Source organism: Ascaphus truei, chromosome 14 (genome assembly GCF_040206685.1).
Source record: "Ascaphus truei isolate aAscTru1 chromosome 14, aAscTru1.hap1, whole genome shotgun sequence".
Taxonomy (NCBI): domain Eukaryota; kingdom Metazoa; phylum Chordata; class Amphibia; order Anura; family Ascaphidae; genus Ascaphus; species Ascaphus truei.
Window position 1 is genome coordinate 40,907,176 of NC_134496.1, and position 24,381 is coordinate 40,931,556.

General features: G+C 41.0%; 1 long non-coding RNA gene across 1 annotated transcript; it reads right to left on the reverse strand.

Moving 5' to 3' along the window:
- Positions 1-1,384: 1,384 nt before the first annotated feature.
- LOC142465418 (uncharacterized) lies at positions 1,385-23,798 on the reverse strand. The gene is made up of 3 exons (XR_012787880.1): positions 23,648-23,798; positions 2,585-2,665; positions 1,385-2,267 (listed from the first exon to the last, which is right to left on the reverse strand). It is a non-coding gene; the product is annotated as an uncharacterized LOC142465418 (long non-coding RNA).
- Between the last annotated feature and the right edge of the window lie 583 nt (positions 23,799-24,381).

The window sequence follows — 24,381 nt, forward strand, 5'->3', positions numbered from 1 at the left end:
GACGGAGTGTGGACGAATGTAAAGATTTGTGGATTTTCTCATAGACTTCAATGGCGGCGGTTTCTCCATTGAAAGTCTATGGTGGGAAACTTCATTGACTACAACGGCGGAGTTGCTCCATTGAAATCCATGTCGGCGGAGCCCATTGTTTTCAATGGGGATTTAGTGAAAAGCTGAGATTTCTTTTTAGCGGAGATTTTTATAATAAAATATGAAACGGTTTATGTGGTATTTGTATAACTCTGGTTCTGAAGGTCGCAGCGGGCTGAAACTTGGACCCTATAGTGTACCACTTCCGGCATTAAGGTCTGGAAAGTTTGGACCCGCTGGACCTACCAGAACTGGGTATTTTATTATGTGTAGGTATTAAAGTGTATCTGGGATTTTGGATCTGCTCTGAAAAATGGAGGCTCCATCTGCTATGCTAAAAAGGGCAGGAAGGGCATCCTGAGGAATTAGCTTAGCCCGGTGATCAAAAGCTAACTGTCCTGATTGTTTATGCTAAGGGCAGGAACAAAGGGACTGAGTGTTTTATGTGTCGGTTTTCACATTTACAAGGGAAGCCAAAATCTCCTTCAAAGAGATTTTTCTAGCCAGCTCGGCGCCTTGGTTGTAAGAGAGGGGGTTGAAATGGTATTTAAACCAGAGTCAACCCTTACTCAAATGTCTTCACGCATGGTCTTCATGATCTTCATGTATTGTCGTGATGTCTACATCTGAACTTGAACTATGGAAGAAATGGCCCATCCTGTATCCTGATGGCTTTCCTGTCCTAACCTTTCAGTAAGTGTCATATTTTGTTTGTTATTTGTATATCTTGTTGTGTTCACCTTTTTCAAGGAATAAATTATATTTTATCATATCTAAGCCTCGTTCAGTTCAACCCAGTTATATTTGGTGTGTATTATTAATAGCCTGTTACAAAGTCACCGTCACAGGCATTAATAAAACTGCCCCCCATATATTATATATCTATCTATATATATATATATATATATATATATATATATATATATATATATATATATATATATATATATAATTTCAATGGACTGGCTCAATTTAATTAAATGTGTTTGATATAGCTCAACAGACACTTTTTTTCTTATTTCATTGAGCACGAATGGCAAATTAGGAGTGCAGGCATCTTGTATTTGGAGGACATGGACTGGTTAGACACAATGTGCATGTCCACTTGCATGATGGATACGGGTCATTAACCTTCAGAAAACCCTCTTGCATATCTCACTTCTCATTTTCTTTCTTGTCCAAGTAAGAAGAGAAGAGAGCCCACACAAAAATAAAACCTTATTTATGTATCTGCAGGGTGACTGTGTTTACAAATTAACATCCAGAGACTTGAATTCAATTTCAGTTCCTTTTTATAGATAATTATTCGCATAATCTCTGCAGAGCAGAAGTTCTATCAAAGATGATTGAGTTTGTTGTTGGTAGAAGTGGGAGTTATTTGCTGATAAAAAACAACAACAGCATTTTAGTATTTTGCCATAGAAACCATATGCCAAACTATGAGAATTCACCAGAAAAATAATTATGTTAAAAGCCATTCAACCTTGTGTATTTGTACATTTTTTTGTGCCACAAATGTGACCACACAATTAATTCAAAGTTCAAATTCTAACTTTTTCCTTTGTTAAAATGATCAGAAATAATTGTAATTCCTTAAGAACCAGCAAATGGTTCAACTTCTCTAGAAATATTGGTGATACAGTACTACTTATCCAGATAAATCATGATATTGTTTCCAATGTGATTCCTATTTCTGTAGCTTGATGCAAAATATTTTTATCCTAAATTAATTAGGACCAAATTATAAATTGCCATAGACAACCCACGAGGGGAGCTCTCTCCCTGTCCATTCTCTGCTTCAAACATGTCACTTAAAATACAGGATGAAATATTCAAAATGAACATTATACTCCAATATTTAATACTTAATGCAGCATTTTGATCTAATTACAGTAGGAGATTTACACTGTACCTTGCGTAAAAAAAAAACTTTGTTACCTTCTTATTAATATGGTGATTAAGAATTATTAGTACATACAATTATAAATGTGACATTACACTTTCTCACAGATCAATGTATTATCTCCTCCTCAAATCTCGCCATGGGCTTCCCATCAAGTTCCATATAACTTAGGCTACGGCCCCAGTCCTCACAGCTGCACGCGCGCCTGGCATCCTGGCGGCGTGTGCACAGTTTAAATCCACGATCGGTGGTCTGTAGGGAGCTTTAGGGGACTCTATATAAATAAAAATATACATGAGATAATACACTGAAATCAAAATAAATTAAATATTAGTTGGCACTTTGTGGTAGTTTGGGGCAAATATAATAGTTAAGGACAAAACATTACGGTTTGATACTTATGGACAATAGGCATTTATATTAAAATCTCACAATATTAAAAATATAATTTTACAGAATACACATATACAGGTAGAGAAGAGGAACATAGTTAGTAATATAATTAAAGATAGTGGTTAGCTTATTTCCAGAGGGAAAAACATAAAAAAAATGTAAGTAAACAACAAAAATTTAATGTATGAATCATCTTACTAAATATTTGCTTGACTGAATTGCACGGTATCTGAAGTTGACTGAAGTTGACTGAATTGCACAGTATTGGAAGTTATGCGGCTGGAAAGGAAAAGTACAAACCTCAATGGGAAAGCAGATATTCAACTAACATTTTTGTGGGTTAACAAAAACACACAGATATGAACGGAAGGTCATTTGTTTAATCTTAGCCAGTTGGAAAGGTACCAGTTTGAGTTATGGAAAACTTAGGGCATTATGGAAAACTTAGGGCATTATGTATCCAGGTCTCATAGCTTTCAAACTGGGTTCCAACATCACTAGATTTATCAGAAATAAAGCATCCCAATAAAAGCATTTTTCACACCTATTTTGCAACCACAACACTTTAATAAATTAAATCGAGCCTAAATATTTCCCTTGGGTAAAGATGTTACAATTATTTATTTTCAGGTTCATACTTGTATTGTATTGTATGTCTTTATTTATATAGCGCCATTAATGTACATAACGCTTCACAGTAGTAATACATGTGGTAATTGAATAAATAACAGATAATATAAATAACAGATCATGGGAATAAGTGCTTTACACATAAACATAACATTAAGGAAGAGGAGTCCCTGCCCAGAGGAGCTTACAATCTAATTACTTAATACTTATTTACAATAGGTATAACGCTCTGTTTACAAGCTGCCCTCGTATATAACTGGTTCATGTCATTTAAGCCAAGAGTCCGACTCGCCAAACTAGACAATGATTTTCTAAATAATAACGAAAGTGGGAACGCTATCACATGGAAATCCCAATGACGTTAATGGTAGTTTACGTGCAACAGTGCCCCGATCGGCACTATCACAATTTAATGAATAAGATAAGGCCCCAAATCTTTGTCTCCAGTTTTCAATCATCAGTTCTTTATTGGAATTTAATTTGTCTCCCCACTTTTCCCTTTGTAAGCTTATGTAAGTGTGGCCTTATATATTTTTGGGGTTCGCTGATAAAGCAATTTCTGAAATGCACCTTGTAACAGGGGAGTTATCCCTGTTCAAGTAATGTGCCTCTAATCCAGCAGTGTTGTGGTTAACTGCTGGTAGTCAATTAACAAACACCACCTGCCTAATTAAGATTGCTTAGAAAAGCCTGTCTTTTGAGACAGGAATAGAGACTCCTTTGCTCACACCTGAGCTGAACTTTGGAGACAGAGCAGAGATTCCTTAGTCCACAACTGGGCTGAACCAAGGAAGGGACACTTGTCTTGAGCCCTGCTAGAAGAAACAGCAGAGCTGCTTTCAAGACACAGGGGAAACTTCTAAACCTGAATGCTGACACACCCTGAGGAAAAGGGAGCTGAACCAGGGACAGAGAAGATTTCCCCTCCAAACCACAAGGAACAGATAAGACTTTTATTTACAAGACTTTTTATATCTGTTCATTTCATGCTATATGTTTGGGGCTGGCAGACATGGGAGTTGTGAACAACTAAGGGAGTTGTGAACCGCATAGTATTTCACTAGATAAAAGGCTTATTTAATTTCACCCTAATCAGTCTCCCTTGCATACCTCTGTGAGCGTCCGTGTACATATGGTGTCCGAAGTGGGACGAGAGGTGTCTTTGAAGTTAAAAAGGACCGGAGATTTTTTATGTGAAAATATTTTTTTATGCTTTTTGCCTACAAACAGTCTGAGCAACTTAAAAAAAAAAATCTCATGCAGCAGAGATCAGAGTTAAAGTGATACACACCACTGCACTGAAACTTACAAAACCACAGATGGACTCTTTTCCCCAATCCCAAGAGGAGAGAGACTGCTGAAGCAGCTAAGCCTTATTTGCCTATCACAAAGTGTAATATGGTCATTGAAATAGGGGTTTTGCCTTCCAGCCATAGTCAGGGTTCAAGAAGTGAGTCAGCCCTTAAAAAGGGATAGGTGTTTGTTGTTTTCAAAAGTTTCGCTGAAGCAGTGAATACAGATGGTGACCCACGAGCGGTACTGATTTTGCAAATAAAGGTTGCCACACCACATAGGACTACCAGCTGTGAATGGAGTATATGCAGAAAAGTGTGAAAATTGATGTAAGACTGTGCTGAAGCAGGGGAATTTTTCGCAAACAAATGCTGAGTGTAAAATTGCCCTACAGGGGAAAAAGGGATTGCTGAACTGTGTAAAAGGTATTCCAAAGCCAATTGCTGAGTGTTGAGTCACCCTGCCGGGAGTGAAAGAAATATTCCACTGCAAAGAATGTTTTTTTTTTCTGCAAGTAAAAAAAGTCTGCCTATATATCTTGGGAGCAAAACAGACACCAAAGTGTGAAGTGTGAATGCCATAATACCCAAAGATGAGACTGAAAATTATTGAACTCAAGCAGAAAACCAAATTCTGTTGCTGAAGCGGAGGGATTGCACCTAGCAAGTAAATGGTGTAAAGCAAAAATACGTTTTTACCTAGCATCTACACATTCAGCATACCTAATGAGAGATTATACCTAGCAAGTAAATGGTTTAAAGCAAATAGACGTTTTTACCTAGCAACTGTACATCTTGTATATCTGATGAGAGAAAATGCATGCACAGTTCTGCTGATATTATAAAACTTACCCATGAAAGAAAAAGTCTACAGAGATGCCTGTGAGAGCTATGACCTCTACAAGCAACATATGCCCACCTGTAGGACTACCACAATTGGGGGTTCTAGCAAATACAGTGGCAACAGCTGCAATAGCGCCTCCTGAGGTCAGGAAGAAAATTACACCTGATAGCCTAAAAATGGAGGACAAGATGCAGCGTTCCTGTAATGAACCCTACCCCACGGAAGAGTGGCCCTTCCAGTCCAATAAAGAGGAAGACATCTCTTACGCTGAACTCGAACCGAGTCACACCCACAAAACACCCCAAGAATGGTGGGGGTGCCTGAACTCGGCACGAACCGAAAAGACCGCTCCCTTTGACGAATATGATCAGCAGGAGAAAGAGCGGGAGCAGTGGATCACCAAATATTTCCGTCAGCTATTACAGTTGCAAGAAAAGCCGGGGGGATCCAGTGACGCTGCTAAAATTTCAAATGAAGATGGAGACCCCAGTATCCCTGAAGGGACGGTGTCATCCAAAACAAAAAGGCGAAAAAAGAAAAAGAAAAGCGGTTCTTCATGTACCGTGGAAGGAACAGACACGTCCGCAGATCCTGTGGAGAAAAAGGGGGACCGAGATGCCCTGCAGCCTAGAGAAAATGGAGAATTTGTCCCGCGGATAACCGAATATCCAGAGGGCCCAAGGCAGAAGTCATGTACCCCAAAGAAGTGTCTGTCCGGTGCCAACAGTGAGGAACCCTCAACCAGTCATCCCAGGGAAGCGGAGCCAGAACCAGTGAGTGACGATCCCTTGACCAGCCCTGAAGACACCCTGAAAATTGCCAGGCGTGACTGTGATCTACTTCGAGAACAATTGAAACTTGAGAGAGAAGATAATGCTGAGTTACAGAAGACGGTGCTCGCAATGTACTTTGAATCTGGAACAGAATTGGACGATCTCAAGACTTAGCTAGATACTGCAAATGCTACTATTTCCGGCATTGATGAAAAGCAAAGCCAATCTGATAAAATGATGACTAAGCTCAAGCGGAAGTATGAGGAGGCACTGAAGCAGATGACAGTCTTCCAGCAAGAGGTTCACACTCTTCGCATAGAGCTGAATGCCTCACAACAGGAGATCAACAGTGTCCGGACAGAGGTGGACGTATCTCAGAAAGAGGTTCAGACACTCCGCAGAGCACTGGATGCCTCACATCATGAGACCAACAGCTTCCGCACAGACCTGCAAGTTTCCAGAAAGGAACTCCACCGTCTCACTGAGGAGCTGGACATTTCTAAAGAAACAATTGTAAATCTTAATACAGATCTCCAAGTCTCCCAGAAGGAGCTTCAGACCCTCAACCTAGAGAAGGAAGTCTCACGCCAGGAGACTGTCATTCTCAAAGCAGATGTGCGTAAATGGAAGGAGGACTGCAAAGAGGCCCTGAATAGTACAGAGACTGAAAAAGGAGAAAATTTAAGATTACAAAGAAAAAACGTCAAACTCAAAGAAGAAAATTTTAATTTGACAAACGATGTCAAGGAAAAAAATGAAAAGCTGCACGAGCTTAAAGAAATAAATAGACTTTTGGAAGGTGAGAAGTTTGAAGCAGAGCACCGACTGCAGAACCAACTGCAAGGTCTGCGTACGCACCTCGAGAAGGCCGATGAAAAGCAGCGAACTCTGCAGGAAGAAAATCTGCAGGCTGTTAAATAAATTCAAGTGCTGCAGGAACGTCTGATGACCCAGTATGTCCCCGCAAAGCAGCATGAGAAACTGAAGGCTACCCTGAGTGTCACCAAAGCATCGCTAGAGGCCAAGCTTAGAACCCAGGTGACCCGGCACAAAAGGGAGCACAAGAAGGTCCAGAAACTAAAACAAGTAACTGTGGCCCGAGCAAAGAAATTCATAGTGCTTCACAATGCAATAAAAATGTGGAAGCAAACTCAGAGAAAGCAAAGCGTGCAGATAAATTCCCTGAGAAGAGACTTGCAAGACGCACTCAAAAAACAGGGATCTCTCGCGGATGAGATTACAGTCCTACAAGGACAAGTATTGACCCTGACTAAGCTTTAGTATCCCACGGCCACAAAAACCCATGAAGACAAGGGTACAGTGAGAGCTGGGAATACCGCTCGTCTGAAAGACAAGGTTGCAAAATTTGAAACACCTAAACAAGCACTAGCAAAACCTTCAGCCACCCAACGAGCAACAAAAGAAGGTACACGTGCTGAATCAAAACCAGAAGAATCCTTAGCTGATGAAGCTGAAAAGATGGGACATTCTCTGGAAGTGGGTGTGGAATTGCAACTTAACCCCAAAGAGGCTGAACTAGCAACCCCATTGAGTGGGAAAAGGGCAGAGAGACAGCTTCAAGAGTGGAAAACTCAAAGGGCTGTTTTTAAACGCTCTGCAACTGCTGCCATACAGTATGCCTACAATAAGACGAGCACCCGACGCGAGGGAAATCTCATGACCGCGCACGTAGCAAAAAGACTATACTTAGAAAAAGACCTCCTTGAGCGACTGAGGGGTGCTGATCTCAAGCACCTTCGGGAGGAGACACGAATAAACTGGAGAAAGGGCCCCAATCCCAGCAGGACTGAGGGTTCTTTTCCTCCATCCACTCTCATTCAAGTCACAGAGATATCTAGAATGAGAGTGGAAGGATTGGCTTTGGCCGTGGCAAGCCCGAGCGTCCCAAGAACAGGGGAGGTATGTAACAGGGGAGTTATCCCTGTTCAAGTAATGTGCCTCTAATTTAGCAGTGTGGTGGTTAACTGCTGGTAGTCAATTAACAAACACCACCTGCCTAATTAAGATTGCTTAGAAAAGCCTGTCTTTTGAGACAGGAAGATAGACTCCTTTGCTCACACCTGAGCTGAACTTTGGAGACAGAGCAGAGATTCCTTAGTCCACAACTGGGCTGAACCAGGGAAGGGACACTTGTCTTGAGCTCTGCCAGAAGAAATAGCAGAGCTGCTTTCAAGACACAGGGGAAACTTCTAAACCTGAATGCTGACACACCCTGAGGAAAAGGGAGCTGAACCAGGGACAGAGAAGATTTCCCCTCCAAACCACAAGGAACAGATAAGACTTTTATTTACAAGACTTTTTATATCTGTTCATTTCATGCTATATGTTTGGGGCTGGGAGACATGCTTATCTAAGGGAATTGTGAACCGCATAGTATTTCACTAGAAATACTCCCAAGTGAATAGAAGCTTTGTTTACCCCTTGTTTGGATGGTTTCCTGATGTTAAGGAAAAGGCGCAATAAAAGGCTTATTTAATTTCACCCTAATCAGTCTCCCTTGCATACCTCTGTGAGTGTCCGCCTACATACCTGCTAACATTATATTGTAGGAAATGCCAGAATAGTGGAAGAACTCTCTCCTACTTCCCTAGGCAGACTGCATGCCCAGGCAGAAGTATATTTTAACAGAAACGGTCTTTATTCTTCACAACAGCACACTGCAACTACACACAGCGTACACTGCAATCGGCCTCCAGACTCAGGAAGGTCCCTGGACTCACACCCCTGGCCATGTGCACCAAGGGCGGCCCTAGCTCTTCCCTGACTCCCTTGTGGAGTCAGAGGTATCAGTTCCACTCCCCTAGGGGAGGTGATGGAAGGTGGCCAGAGCCCTGTACCCATGCTTTATGATATGCTCTCTCAAGGGAGAGACAGACTGACTCAATTTGATGATGCCGCCCCTTAAGTACCGAGGGGGAGGGTCCAAGGTCTGAGCCCCTTATTGGGCAGAACACAGGCCTTAGCCTGCCTCTCCCCTTGTCACTCAAGGGAGCTGTTTGCTTGTGGGGGAAACCCTGGATTGGGCCTAACACTGCCTGCACTGATACCAGGATTTACATTTCAGGCAGGGTAGATTAGTACCCGAGCCAGGCATGGTAACATAAGATAATGGAGAAATATTTTATTTTAACCAGATTGGGGACCAAGTATTTGTCTGCAGGGTAATAATTTTCAATGTAGTAGCACAAATCATTCAGATTTTCAAACCATGCATAACGTTTTGAGTCATAATAGCGTGATTGATTAACTTGAAAATAATTACAGTTGTTAGTTAAAAAGATAATTTATTGCTAAAATATATTGACATTTTTTATTGTCTCTGTTCTACTTGTTTCTCTCAATTTCCAGCCAGTAGAGCTGCACTAGTAGAAAGGTTGGTATATGCAGTACTTAAATTAAATCAATACCCAATTAAAAATTGTTGTCAGCTCAATTGACTAAAGCGCAAGCTATTAGAGACTTTTTAACAGCTGGTATTATTTTCAGGTTTTTTTTCAAACATTGTCTATGTTCATAATTAATGCTAAATGCCAGTTTTGTGGCGTTATTTATTTCAAAGGTATATGCTAATTAAATACAATGGTAATCGAATCTGAATGTACTGATGTTGCACACATAATGCATGTACAAAAGGGGGAAGGAAAGGCTCTGTGAGTAAAAACACTGACACAGAGTTTGAATTAGGGGACCATGGTTCAATTTCCGGTCTCGGCTCCTTGTGACCTTAGGCAAGTCACTTTATCTCCCTCTGCCTCACGCACCATAAACAGATTGTAAACTCATCCGGGAAGGGACTGTGTCTGTAACATTCTTATGTGCTGCGTACTGCGCACTATACCGTAATTGTGAAGCTATTTGAGTCCTCATAGAGCTACAGTATTTCAAATAAAGTTATTATTACCATAGAATACATTTTAAATACAGATGTAGCAACCGTTATTGTGCCTGCTAACACATTTTGTCAGGAAATCAAGGACGCAATGTTGAAGGGAAGCTCCATTAAAAGCTCTCAGAAACCCCCAAAAATTACCACAACATATATATATATATGTATATGTGTCAAAAAGAGTGCTACTGGGTGTGGCTAAATGTATACAAGAAGAAACAAAGACGTCCAGAGCACAGTTGCAACTAATTTTGACAGATTTATTATAAATCATTCATCCTGATAATGTACGGGTTATTAAGAATTTATATTAGTGTTAGGTACCCTTGAGATGTGGTCTGCCGTGTAGGGGCTCAAGAGCTTACATCACTTTGGCCAAAATGTTAAACTAAAAGACCATTTTATTTAATAGTTATCTATACATATATATTTAGGCACTGTACCGTGTATAAGTTTCACTGGATGTGCACTGAGCTCTTTCTGTGTTTCATGTGTTCTGTCTCTGGTTTTAAATATATATTGCCATGCTCAGTAGCACTCCTCTGTGACACCTATATGCTTATATATGTTGTGGTTATTATGGGGGTTCAATATGAGCTTGTATGTGTCCTGTATGTTTTACAAATGAAATTGTAGCCAGTTTACTACTTCAGGGCCTTTGGAAACTGGTTTCATGTTTTGCATAATAATCTTAACACACATTTCTAGGTGCCCAAAGAATCTTCCAAATGATGGCTTCTTCTGTACATTTAGTTACAACTACAAGCCCCTATTTCTCACTACTTCCCTTATTGGTTATCAACTTGCTCCTATTTGTGGTCTCAGTGCCCGTGTTAAGAATTCATTTTGTGCATGAAAGTTATGGTGAAAGTTTTCAAATTTGGTACAGTGTGACTCCTTATAGGGAAATGAGCCTTTTAGCGCTTTTTCACCAGTTCTGCCTCTTTTGCATAACCGTTTGCCTGTATAATCTCACCTATCCTAGGGGCGCTCAACACCTGTCCTCAAGCTCCCCCAACAGGTCAGGTTTTCAGAATATCCCAGCTTCAGCTCAATTAGAGGCTCATGCAAAGACCAAGCCTCTGCGCCACCAGTGCTGAAGCGGGGACTGATTAAGCCACCTGTACTGAAGCAGGGATATCATGAAAACCTCACCTATTGGGATGGGCGGGAGGGGTGGCTTGAGGACTGATGATGAGCACCTCTTGCCTAGGACATGAACCCCATCCAACCAATAATCTGACACAGAAAGAGTGGTTTAAAATGGGGGAGTTTTTTTTTGTTTCAATTTTTTTATTGTTTTCAAAGAACCACACATAAAACAGTACATGTTACATAACAAGGAATACAACCGTATGGCTACAGAAGTAACAAAGCATAGGTGAGAATAAATACTTGCAATGTATCAACAAACATTGTGTCTTCGTCTTTTTTTTTGCTTGTGCTTAGATTTTCTTCTGGTAGCAATATGGGGGAGTTTTTTTTAGTAATTCCTCTACTATAATAAAGATATTTGTACTGATTTGCATATTTGATGTGGCTCGCAGGCTTATACGCTTTGGCCAAAGGCTTAACTAAATTACCCTTTTTCAAGAGATATATAGGTATTTCACTGTGTATTTTTTGTCACATTGGATGTTGCTCTGGACTTCTTTGTTTCTTGTTGTATAGATTTAGCCACGCCCAGTAGCATTCCTTTGGACACAAATACATTATATATATATATATATATATATATATATATATATATATATATATATATATATATATATATATATATATATATATATTGTGGTAATTTTGGTGGGTTTCTAAGAGCTTGCTGGGTATCTGTGTGTTTGTTAACTTTGTCCAGCTGGTCTCAGCTGTTTTGGAGGTTCAATGCTAGGACCATTCTTCCTCTAATTATAGGGGTAAATAAGAATTTTAATTAGCTAGTGTTAGGACCTGCAAATTGGTCATGCCTTGAAGTGGCTCGCAGGCTTATACGCTTTGGCCAAAGGGTTATCTAAATGACCCTTTTTCAAGAGATATATAGGTATTTCACTGTGTATTTTTGTCATATTGGATGTTACAACACTTTGGCCAAAGAGTTAAACTAAAAGACCATTTTATTCGAAAGATATCTATATATATATATATATATCTATATATCTATATATATATATATATATATATATATATATATATATATATATATATATATATATTTAGGCACTGTACCGTGTATATGTGTCATTGGATGTGCACTGAGCTCTGTCTGTGTTTCATGTTCTGTCTCTGGTTTTAAATATATATTGCCATGCTCAGTAGCACTCCTCTGTGACACTTATATGCTTATATATATGTTGTCATTATTTTGGGGATTCAATATGAACTTGTAGGTGTCCTGTATGTTTTACAATTCTTGTTCAGCTGGTCATGGCTGATTTGGAGGGTGGCTCCTCCTCCCTAGTTTGAAGCTCACCCCTCCCACTTTTAAATGGTTAAAAGCTCACTCCATTGCATTTCCCACTCTCAGGGGAACATGCTTACAGGTTGATTGCGACAACTCTAATACAGAGTGCTTTTCCTGGTAATGTACAGGTTAATAAGAGCTTCAATCAGACTTAGAACTATGCAACTAATTTTGACAGATTTATTATAAATCATTCTTCACTGGATGTGCACTGAGCTCTGTCTGTGTTTCATGTTCTGTCTCTGGTTTTAAATACAATTTCATTTGGCAAGATTTAGGCGTTGTGAGCATAAACTAAATGCAAAAGAAGCTTTTTTTTTTGTTGACAAGTCAGATGAAAAATAAACTCCTAATGTGAGCAATGTCTTTGTGCTAAAATGTTACAAATTGGGAGCAATAAATAAAACCCACCTTTAACCCCAAATTACAATGTTTACAAGCATTGTCAAGATAAACTTAAAATAAATAGTTATACTTGTCTAATGTTAACAGACAGGAACAGCTTAGCTCAATTATGAAACTGCACATTTAAAGCTGCAGTTCAAGCTGCCGTTTAAAAAAAATAAATACAAATTCCCCCCCATTCAATATGTTCATCAATACAATCTGCACACTGACAAGTGATTAGTTAAATTGCCGATGAATCCGTTCTCCTGTAATCGATTGCCAAATCGGGGGTATTTCATTCACAATAGTACCCAGGATGCAAAGTTCTGTGTGGAAGATCATGTGACCAAGCGGGCTCCTGGATCTTTGGAGGGGCTTGTCCTGAAGGCTCCTTGCAGCAATCACGTTGAGTCTGTTTTAGCAGACTGTACCTTGATGTGGATCTCAAATAAAGGGATGGGTAGGGAATAAAAGGAGAAACATATGTGTAAAACCTTTTAATAAAACATCTAAGGATAAAAACAAAGGTATTTAACTCACATTCTATGAGTTAAAAACGGGCAGTAGAGAGTGTTTAGCGAGTCTCTCACACTCGTGGTATAGAACGCCGACTTCCAGACCTCCTCACACCGGCAAGTGCTTCCGCATCAGGTGATCAGATCTTGTACGGCTCTCGCGAGATTTTCCTCTGTGTAATTCACTGCCAATGCTCCGGGAACAAAAAATAAATACAAATTCCCCCCCATTCAATATGTTCATCAATACAATCTGCACACTGACAAGTGATTAGTTAAATTGCCGATGAATCCGTTCTCCTGTAATCGATTGCCAAATCGGGGGTATTTCATTCACAATAGTACCCAGGATGCAAAGTTCTGTGTGGAAGATCATGTGACCAAGCGGGCACTAGATACAATTGGTGCACTGCTAAAGAGAGGGCAATGCGCCAGAGCCAGTCTCAGAAGAGGAAGGGGGTGTGACTTTTTAAATGGTTTCTATAGAAACAGAAATGCTTGCTACATTAGAATACATGAAAAATGTCTTTAAAAATGGTTTACTTTTTTTTCTCATAGTACCGAACTGATTTATTTAAAAAAACATACGTAGGATATTGCTTGAACGGCAGCTTTAAGACATAGGTCCAGGTTTACTAAATGATGCTAACACTGTTTGGGTCTACTCTGTTCAACTAATCTCATTCCAGAAGGTGGTGCCAACATGTTACACATTTATCTGCAATTTCATTACCTGTGCCTATGTTAATGCATTTTAGGCCAACAAAAAGAGAAAAAACTTTGAATGAATCCACAGCCAGCGCTAGTCAGTAATGTATAGGTTACAATATGTGTAACTGTTACCCATGTTATGTTTGAATAAACCCATATCTACATATACAGATGTAGCAGGCATGTTACCCCCCCCCCACCCCCACCCCTTTTCCTCAAGTGCCTAATTCAACCTAAATGGTGTCTGCTCCATTTAGCTTATTGTGCCCCCCCCCCGCTACAACACCCCAGTGGTATTTTAACTAATACAGTACCTTATGTCAGAGGCTCCCAACTCCAGTCCTCAAGACCCTCCAACAGTTTAGGTTTTGATGATATCTGGTTCAATCAGAGCTCAGTCGTTGACTGAGCCTCTGATTGAGTCACCTGTGCTTAAGCTGGGATAGCCTGAAAACCTGGCCGGGGGGGAGGTGGTTGTGAGGACTGGAGTTGAGAACTGCTGCCTTATGTACCATGAAAACAATTATCAGTTAGAAGAAAATAAGGTAATGTTAAAGTGACACATTTCTAGTTCTGGTTCATCGTATCGGCAAGACATCTTCAAGCTCTTTGTGATAAACTATATCTTGTTCAGAAATGACTTTGCCATCTGCTTGTATGAACACACCATTTGTCATTGTTTATCCACGGCACAAAGTTATCTTTTGGTGTTTGTGGCCTTAACTTTTGCTTATTTAGGGGGGATTAAGAGCAAACAAATGTAAGATACAAAAAAACATTTTATTACAATGTAGAAAGTCCATAACTCAAAATGATATGTATATTTCAGTATGTTTGCTTGTGCGTGGTTGAAAAGACAGCTGGCGCAGTGTATTTGCTTCAGCTTAAGGCCGTGCCTATAGTGCCGTCAATGGCGACGGCGACACGGCGGGTGACATCACCCGTCGCCGAAAGTTATGTTTCGCCGGGCGGCGGGGTCGTGGGATTCCGGCAATTTGATTTTTTCAAGGGCCGTCCACGTGACGCGACAGCCCCCGAAAAATCAAATGTTGCCGGATTCCAGTTTTGCGACGGCGCCGTCGCTCCATCGCCGTCTCACACACTATAAGCGCACGCGGCGGCAATGTATTTGTGTTCGGGCGACGTCGCGTCACCGTCGCCGGCACTATAAGTGCGGCCTTATGCAGAAGTATTTTAGCAATATCCATAAAAACTACTGTATAAGGGATTATCTTTTTGGTAGCGTTACGTGAGCACTTTAAGATGTTGTACATTGTTGTTCTCTTTAACCCTTTGGATGCCCCAAGACATAGTCATTACGCCATGGGCTCTGGCTCGCCTGGGGCTACATGACAACGTGGCTACTTCATGCCCAAAGAGTGCTCCCCCCCCCCAGCTTTGATAGTGTCCTGCATTCCCACGGAGCGCAGAACGCAAACTGAAGTCTAGGGACACTCCTCTTCCATTTTCGGGTTAAGGACTGACAGGGTAATGTGGCAGCGCCGTTCCAGAAGGTCCGTGGAACTCTGGTTCCGCGGCCCCTCCAGCACGCAAAGGGTTAAAGCATTACTGTTTATCTTCACCCTTTTCTTCCTTTTTTTGCACCCTTCTTTTCAGTGTCAGCCTCTCTATTCCATGACCACTAATGACGAAAGAACAGTCTGAAATCCTCCCTGATAACAGCTTCACTTTCTTCACTAAGTTCCATATTCTATATGCGGTGAAGTCATCTTCTTTCAGCCCATAAAAAAAAACACAACAACAATTGGATTTGAAGTTGTTTACTTTTGACACTATTCTTTTTCACAGTTTGACTTTTGGATCTACAGTAAATGTGCACAGCTATTAAATACTCAGGAAATTATAAAAATGGAATAAAATATTGGTCCATTAAATGCATAATAATCCTTTGTTTTTTATGTTTCACATGGTTCACGAAGATAATGTTGCGAAAAGATATATAAATGTGCTTAATTATTTTAATCGTGGAAGAAGCACATTGAAAATGTTAACGTGTTACCATAATTATACTGAAGTTTTACAAAAAGGCTTCTCATAATTTGTTGTTGGGAATATGTTCTCATTCGTCAGTTTTATCTAATTTGAAATAGTAAATCTAATTTGGAAATTATTTTGGAACATGTTTTGGAAAGCATCAACACACAAAATCTTGCAATAATATGACCTAAAGTACAAATATATGCACACATCTATCCTTTAATACAGTTCTATTAATACTGTATATTTTAATATGACCTTATGAATATCATGTTTTTTTCTGAACTCGTGCATTTTATTTGTTTAATTTTAAAAATAGTTCTACATTATGCTGTCTTGGTCAATTAAATATGTTGTTTTAACTTTCAAATTATTTGATTAATGTAACGATGCTCGTCTCTAGACAGGAAGCGACCTGCCAGGCTGAGGTACGATATACTGTATAATCACTGACCTGAACCGAACCGTGAGATAGTCCTGAATTGAGAACAGAGTAGTTGGTGTCACAGGCTGGGATCGAGGTAGGCAGGAGGGGTGCAAGGTCGGGGGTCACAGGCTGGGATTGTGGAAGGTGGGAGAGGTGCAAGGTCGGGGATCACAGGCTGGGATTGAGAAAGGCGAGAGAGGTGCAAGGTCGGTGTCAAAGGCTGGGATTGAGGCAGAGGTGCAAGGTCGGGGTCACAGGCTGGGATCGAGGCAGGCGGGAGGGGTGCAAGGTCGGGGGTCACAGGCTGGGATTGTGGAAGGTGGGAGAGTTGCAAGGTTGGGGGTCACAGGCTGGGATTGAGACAGGCGGGAGAGGGGCAAGGTCGGGGTCACAGGCTGGGATTGAGGCAGAGGTGCAAGGTCGGGGTCACAGGTAGTGGTTGAGGCAGGCAGCAGAGGTGCAAGGTCAGGGTCACAGGCTGGGATTGAGGCAGGCGACAGACGTGCAAGGTTGGGGTCAAAGGCTGGGATTGAGGCAGGCGGGAGAGATGCAAGTTCGGGGTCACAGGCTGGGATTGATGCAGAGGTGCAAGGTCGGGGTCACAGGTAGTGGTTGTGGCAAGTGACAGACGTGCAAGGTCGGGGTCACAGGCTGGGATTGAGGCAGGTGGCAGAGGTGCAAGGTTGGGGTCAACGGTAGGGGTTGAGGCAGGCGGCAGTGGTTCAAGGTCGGGGGTCACAGGCTGAGTACAAGCAAACTGGAACACAGGTGTCTGACTGGAACAAGCTGAAACCATGCTCTGGCAACTTCCTGGAGGAAGTCCTTCATTTTTTATAGGCAGAATGCCATTAACCAAGATGGCCACAGTAGCTGCAGTGTGGACAGAAGTGACGAAAGTATGCCAGGAAACAATATGGTAATCAGAGCTTCAGTGTGGGTGCTGAGAGCGCTGAAGCCTCATAATTAAACAGTGAGGTTCACAAGGGGCCCTTCTTTATACAATGGCGGTCAAGTCTAGTTTAATTTGAATGTTTTGATAATTATTACTGTTTCCACAGCATGAATAATAATAATCCCACTTCATTTGAATGGATTACCACAAACAACTGCAATTCCATCTCAAAAGATCAAATTCTCTTTTTTTTTAAATTCATATAAAAAGGTTATTGGATGAGGTAGTACTTATGATTAAGCGGACGCTTCTGCCTCTGGGTTAATCGCCAAGTTATTGAAATTAACTTCTGAATATTCATACCCCATATGACTTCTAAAACTTTAATGTGGCTTGTTCGGCTGTAGAACAATTTATAAAGATACTATCACTGCAGATGAGAGCACATTTGGGGAAAGACTTTAACTGTACCCTGAAGAGTATGTACCATACCTCACAAAGACTCTATTCATTTTGTGAAATAAGTATGCAAGTTTGGATGTGATGGGAATTTTATTAGACATGACTTGCAAGTCTGAAACGATTTTAAAATACCATGGCAGGTAGCAGACACGTTGATTTTTAACACCATATTGCGGCTATCTTTTATCTGGCAGAATTGCATACATGCGCACACTTCAACAAAAACGTTTCAGGAACAACAGAAACAATATTTGCGGACTGCATTTTGACACCTTTGTCCATCTCTTTTCCTCTGTCCGGGATCATATTGCTCACAACTGGGTATTCTGTATTAAGCCTTTTCAGCTTCTCGCATTCTTTTTGGCGTTTCTCACCCAGGTTTGACTTTATATGTTTTAAAGGGGCAGTTCCTCCTAGGATTTCTTCCCTTCAAAGTGAACTAATTCTAGTGACATGTTTAAGGGGCTTAGCCTGGGTAATTGATCAAAAAATTGAACCCAAACCTGAAACCCATGAGTATTATTTATTTTTTAATGTCAGACTTGGGAGGGTTTTAATTTCTCCTTGCTACTTGCTCTCACCTCACTACCCCCCTCTCTCGCTCTTCTAACCCTCTCCCTCCCCCTTTCTCTCTTCCCCTTCTCTCCACCCCTCCCTCTCCCTCCCAGAATATCATCCACGCCTCTTCCTTATTAGAGGTATATTTAAAATAGCAGTCACTTTTGGTGTTTATTTTTCTCCCAGATACATTATTTCGGTGACCCTGAACTAGCAGTTCTCGATTCAGTTGTAACCTCTTCACTATAGGTCATGTAAGTGGCCTTTTACGTGTCTTGTCATGTTCCTCTTGAGTTGTTCCCCAAATGAAAACTTTGTCTATATAAACCGCTGTTCCTGACATATCATTGAAACGTCGTTATACTGTTCAATGGATAATGCCAGGTGTTGTAAAATCTACCAAATGGGGTGTTGAGAGTACACATGCGGGAACTTTCCTTTTCTAAGCCCACCTGCCAAACCCTTGCTGACCCATCCCAATTTTGAAACAATACGACAACAGCTAAATCTTCAAAGATTTTGCACTTTGTGGGCAACTGAAAATGTTCCCTTTTATAATTTCTTATGCTCCATGCACAGGCTCATCGAAACATTGAAACTTTGAAACATTGAACTTTGATAACCAGGTTCTCTTTGCACTTCGGCTTTTAGGTTATCTTATAGTGCAAATGGAACCAATGGATCACATGACATTTGGCTGCATATTGTTTCTGTAGGAGGGAGTCCCAGCGCCAGTGAATACACTGGTAATTATCTGGAGAACCTGAGGTCACTAGCACTAAGAATAGTGAGGTTCAGCAGGACCCTGTGGTTCCAATTATGTAAAAAAAAACTGGGTGTGTTTGAAGCCCTGCTGCTATAATAGGGCAACTCCTCAAGGGCCGTTGACAGGTCATGTTTTCAGGATAACCCTGCTTCAGCACAGATGACTCAATCAGAGGCTCAGTTGAAGACTGTAGACTGTAGATTCAGATTCAGATACTTTGCACCGAATAGGAGCGAGCTGCCATATGAGAGTTATAAACGCTCTGGAAACGGTAACTTTTTACATTTGTAATCTTTTAAAATAATTTTTTTACATTTTTTCGCACCTGAAAAAGGGCAAGTCTAATCTAGTTCGCGATCCTGGGTGAATGTTTAGCACAGGGGTAGCCAACTCCAGTCCTCAAGACCCCCCAACAGATCAGATTTTTAGGAAATCCCTGCTTCAGCACAGGTTGCTCAGTCTCCCACTGATTGAGCCACCTGTGCTGGAAGCAGGGATATCCTGATAACCTGACCCAGTTGGTAGCCCTTGAGGACTGCAGTTGGCTTCCTCTGGTTTAGCACATCTATACTTGATGCTTACCGAAAAGTAATCAGTTACTTTGCAAGAATATTTGGTCTTGCTAAGAGATGGGCGGATTTGTATCTCAGCGGATCAGTCTCAAAAATGGAGATCCGCCTTTTTTTTTTTTTAACATTGTCAATCCATCCGCGGATTCCGCGATCTGTTGACGGATTTGAAGAATCCAATCTGCGGAATCCGCCAGCCGCCTTGTGGAATCCGCGGATGGATTGTTAAAATTCACCAACGGATTGCATCCAATGGTGGTTTTTGGATGAATCGTTGCGGATTGAAACTGTAACAATCCGTCTGAGGATTTCACACGGCGGAATGGATATTGAGTGGCAAATTCGGGAAAATCTGGAAAACAGATTTGAACTGGGTCATCCAGCTCTAGGTTTGCTGACTAAAATCAAAATGATATGATGGTCTATATAGGCGAAATAGCCTTTTTATTTATAAAGCCCTTTTTTTCCCCGATTTGTTTTTAGGATAAGCATATTTTTTTTTTCTATGGGGAAGTTTAATTTACCACGAAATATCACAGCTGACTTCCTAAATCTATTCACTTTCTTATTGTTTTGATGAAATTCAACACACAAGCCGTTCGTGCCTTTCCTCTGAGAATTGAACAGTTCACTGTCGGCAGCTGTATCCACATGGGAATCTCTTAACATATGCTAGTATCATCGCAGGAATACAAAATGTAAGATAAAGTAATCAAACAAACTTTGCCTGTTAGTTATTTCCACAGCTCAGAAAATGACTGGCCCTTTTCCATACATATAATTGATTTCCACATATAATCACATGTTCATATACCAGTATGATTTCTTTACTGATAACACTACTGGGAGCCCAATGCACATTTAGAACAAAAATCCAGGTGCAAGTGTAAGAATGTAGCTGCAGGCATCAATGTTATAAAACAGGTCCTCCCTGTCTATTATTAGATTTCTGTTGTAACTTGGCAAGTCCACAGGCTCATCCGTAATTGGAAGGAATTACTGTACACCAGGGGTTCTCAACTCCAATCCTCAAGCCCCCTCTCTCTCCTCCCCCCAACAGGTCAGGTTTTCAGGATATCCCAGCTTCAGCACAGGTGGCTTAGTCAAAGACTGAGTTTCTGATTGAGTCACCTTGCTGAACCAGGGACTGATTGAGCTACTTGTGCTGAAGCTGGGATATTCTGAAAACCTGACCTGTTGAGGGGTCTAGAGGACTGGAGTTGAGCACCCCTGGTTTAATTATAATGCTTTTTTGGCCCAGTGCCTTCATTCAATTTATGTTTGTGGGACATTCAACTATCTGGTCTAATTTCCACACAGTTCCTAAAACTTGCACCCTATTAAAAATGCTGCTATAATAACTTTATTCTCCCTTTGATCAGCCCCTGCTCCTCCTTTTTAACGGATTTCCATTAAGAGATGTGTTGATTACATGTTTTCTCTCTACGCCATGAAGTTTCTACTCTCCTCTACCTCACCGACAATCTTTTGCTAAACATTCCCTCCGTTCAGTTAATTTTTTTTTAAATATAAAAATACATGTACCACATTAGCTTAAGGAGAAGGTAAGGATAATGAGTGAATGCTTTTCCCTATAACTGTGAAGCAAGAACTCCAAGACCAAATACGATCTATGGATGGTCATAAAGGTCACGTGAATTCCGTGTTCGTTCATGTTCCTTCCATAAATATTTAGGTAACAATTAAAATCTCTATTGTACGATCTGCATGCATTTTATGTTGCATGTCTACATTCATTACCTGGCACGGGAAGCAGACAGTGCAACTGCAAATAAATATATTTATAAGGAGCCCCACATTCTTGCAACGTTTGATTAGTTAATATAAAAAACTAATTTTCCCACTTACAAAGCAAACATAATTTAAAAAAATATGTTGGAGTTTTCAACACAAATTAATTTCCATTTCCTAGTTGTATCCCAATCAGATTATTGTTATGACTGACTCATGGTGTGGTTGCAATGAAGGGAAATTACTCATCATATGACATCTGCAATACAATCTTTAACATGTAGTTATTTCTGATATGCTCTCCGTCTCAAACTATATTATATTTTGATGTAATTTAATTATTACAAAGATCTAATATACTAATCATGTCCAGTCTAAAGTGGAGTGTTATGTATTTGCTCTACGATTGCTGCAAAGTTTGTCAAGTTGAAAATGATCTTGTTATTACATGGTTGAGAGGCATCAAAGTTATTTTTTTTTGCTGCATTATGTTCCAGATTTGCAACCAGTTACAATGAAGCTGGATAAGGTCATATAGTCTTTACTAAACCCGATTAATATCGGATCTCCTTATCTCAGTTGAAATTCTGATCAACATTAAAATGTCAATTAAATTGAAAAGATGCAGTTCCATTTAGGACCATTTGTTAACTTTTTATTTTCCATGGAAACCCTCAACTTCATTGTGAAATTCTATGCACTTCAGCTGTTTTTATTGTGCAGGAATATTCCTGCATTTAACTATTTAAAAAAAAAACATGTCTTCATAGCTCTGCGGAGATCACTTCGCCAGTAAAAACAGCATTTCCATTAGTTAGATATTAGCATTAACAAAGGTTATATGTCCTGTAAATGTGTGGATTGTAGGAGATGTGTGCAGAGGTGGAAACATGAGACTTATTTAATCAGCCGAAGTTTCAACAACAGAAAATACCGTCTTTTCCTAGCCACAAATGCAGCAACAAAAAATACAGCTTCCCCAGCGTATTAAAGTCTGTAGATGTCTGTGTAGATACTTGGGGTCCCTACTGTACATACAGTATCAAGGACACACACAGGTGGCCTACATGGCTCAGCTATCCTCCCCCAAAGTACAGCAAGATAAATCAGAGGCTTTTCTGTGATCAAATCCAGCAGCATAAAGTCCAGACCTTCCGTTGATAAAAGTCCCTCTGTGTCAAGGACACATACTGTACATGTTGTCTGCACGTCCTGGTGTCACTGTGCAGCTAGGACACTTACATGTGGTCTGCATGCCCTGGTGTCTCTATGTAGCAAGGACATGTACATGAGGTCCGCACGCCCTGGTGTTACTATGTAGCAAGGAAATGTACACGAGGTCTGCACGCCTTGGTGTCCCTGTGTAGCAAAGACATGTACATGTGGTCTGCACACCCTGGTGTTACAATGTAGCAAGGACATGTACATGTTGTCTGCACGCCCTGGTGTCACTATGTAGCAAGGACATGCACATGCGGTCTGCATACCCTGGTGTCAATGTAGCAAGGACATGTACATGTTGTCTGTACAGAGACCAGGGGAGAGAGACAAACACTTCCATGTCCTGCCCTTTAAACCACTGCTACACTCAGCTGGGCTGGTTAGTAGCTCTGCCTTCCTCCAGCAGGGATTAACCATTCTCTGGCCAACATCCGACAGCTCTAGCTGCTGATAACAGACTAGCCCCCATTACAGGGATATTTGTTGAATCTGCCACATATGTCCAAAGTGTAGCAAACATATTATCTGAGGATTTTTACCTTATTAATCACTATATTTTTGAGTGGGATTCACTTTAAAAAGCAATTTTCGGTAGAAGTTGAAGACTTCTCATAGCAATTAAACTACTGTACTGCTAATTGCAAAGTGATAAAATAGCAAAACAGTAATTAGAGCAAGAAAATAGTGAAGGTAGTAAGCTCCAGGAGATCTACACTTATGCTGAATTTAAGGTAATTCGTGCACTGCAGGGTCTCTACCTGCATTTTCTCTTAGAGAATCCTTAATAGCCAACTTGGATTTTTCCTTGGAGGCTGCTTTAAACTCACATTTCTCCCAAGTGAACTTTATGGACTTCATGTTAATAGGGAGCCAAAAGAATGACAGCAACAGCTGCACAGAAGAGACAGCAACAGTAATTAAACAAGATAATCAGGAACCCTGCAAAGGAATCCAACTGTATATAAAAGTTTCACAAGGAGAAGACCAAACAATGAGTACTGTAGCTAACACCACCAAGGTTTTCAATATCAAATACAGTAGAGTCTCAGTTGACCGACACTACATTTTATCCCACATGCCCCCCCCCCCCATCATTTACCAGGCTTAACAGTGGCACAGTGGGAGCGGAACAGCACAGGAGTCAGACAGCTGTAGAACAGTAGAAGACCATGTCAACCGAGGGTATTAATTCAAACAGCGGGCAGCGGTGGCTTGGCGGCGGCAGGAGAAGACATGCGATCGGAGCAGGCGCAGAGCGCACAGGAGACGGCAGGGGAGGAACGCATTGTAACACCGGAAGTTGACTGGCATCTGACTTCCGGTGCCGGCAGAATGTCAATAAATGTCAGAACTGCTTCAGAGAGGAAACTGTGAAGAAGTTGCTGCCCCAGCCAAAGCCGAGGCAGACAGTGGGTGAGAGGAAAACCAGTAGTACCCTAGCAGAGAGTTCGGTAGTGCTATCCCGCCAAGCAGGAGGGTCTGGTACAGTGAATACTCTGAACGATTAAGAGTCCAGGGGATCACCCTACTACAATGCTGTACACATAGCTCATACCTTTCCGAAGTACAGACCTGCAACTATAACTCTCCATACTACATCAATGAGCTCCACCGCCGTGCCGGCACCGGGATGGTATCTGTGACATTGTGGGACACTAGCGCAGTGATAGTTACATATGTCAGGCTCCTATGTGTGTAGTATATCATTAGCGGGTTACCTGGGGTCCTCTGAGTCGAGAGTCAGTATTTGGACTGATTGACTTCACAACTATATTCCTATAAAGTATTGTTGACCCAAAAGACACGTGTCGCTTTGTGTTGTCTGACCAGTTT